The 992-nt window shown below is 39.5% G+C and overlaps 1 non-coding gene across 1 annotated transcript; it reads right to left on the bottom strand.

Moving 5' to 3' along the window:
- Positions 1–452: 452 nt before the first annotated feature.
- Positions 453–559, bottom strand: LOC145027997 (small nucleolar RNA R71). Its single transcript, XR_013675756.1, has one exon. It is a non-coding gene; the product is annotated as a small nucleolar RNA R71 (small nucleolar RNA).
- Between the last annotated feature and the right edge of the window lie 433 nt (positions 560–992).

Raw genomic sequence — 992 nt, 5'->3', positions numbered from 1 at the left:
CAAAAGTAACCGAATACGAGTCTGGATACGAAGAAGATAGCGAATTTGATGGTGAACCTGCTAACACCATGGCTAATATCGATGAAGTTCCTATGGGTGAATGGAAGAAAAGGATGCGTGACGATACCGACCCAGGACTCTTGCAACACGCGATTCCTGCAACAGCCAACTTTGAACTTAAAGGCCACATATTTTCCCAACTTAAGGAAATCCCATTCTTCGGGAAAGATCACAAAGATGCATACAAGCATCTATACGAGGTCAACGACATAGCCAATTACTTTAATATTCCTAATGTGACTCGTGATACTGTTTTGCTTCGTATGTTAGCGGTCACATTTAAGGGAGTCACGAAAGATTGGTTGAAATCACTTCCTCCAGGATCCATCACTACTTGGGCTAAAATGCATGAATAGTTTATTGATTAATTCTGCCCTCCCTCAAAAATAGCAAAATTGAAGAAAGCCATAACCAATTTTGAGCAACAAGCTGGAGATTCACTTTATGAGGCATGAGAGAGATACAAAGGCTTACTAAGGAACTACCCACACCATGATTTAAACAGTCAAAAATAAGTCTCTATTTTCTATGATGGAGTGAATGTAACAACAAGGCAACTCCTTGATTCACAAGGACCACTCAAAAAGAACCTCCCCCAGTGATAAAAGAACTGATTGAAGAATTCTCTAAACACTCTAGAGAATATTATAACCTAAGAAATGACTCAACTAAAGGGATAGTGAATGCTATTTCTGATGACATGGTAGCAATGATGGCAACGTTGGAAAACATGGATCGAAGAATGACTATGATGGATCAATCCATCGATGCCATTAGAGTGGGATGTGAAAATTTTAGAGGCCCCCACCTTACTAAATATTGTGACCTTGACGAGAACGGGAACCGAAAGTACAAGTGTGTTATAAATCATCATAACAACTAGGAGTGGAATGATTATAAATCCTCTGGCCCCTATTCAGAAAGAAGATCCT

Source organism: Lactuca saligna, chromosome 1 (assembly GCF_052625555.1).
Source record: "Lactuca saligna cultivar CGN05327 chromosome 1, ASM5262555v1, whole genome shotgun sequence".
Lineage (NCBI taxonomy): Eukaryota > Viridiplantae > Streptophyta > Magnoliopsida > Asterales > Asteraceae > Lactuca > Lactuca saligna.
This window is presented reverse-complemented; position numbering and strand designations above follow the sequence as displayed.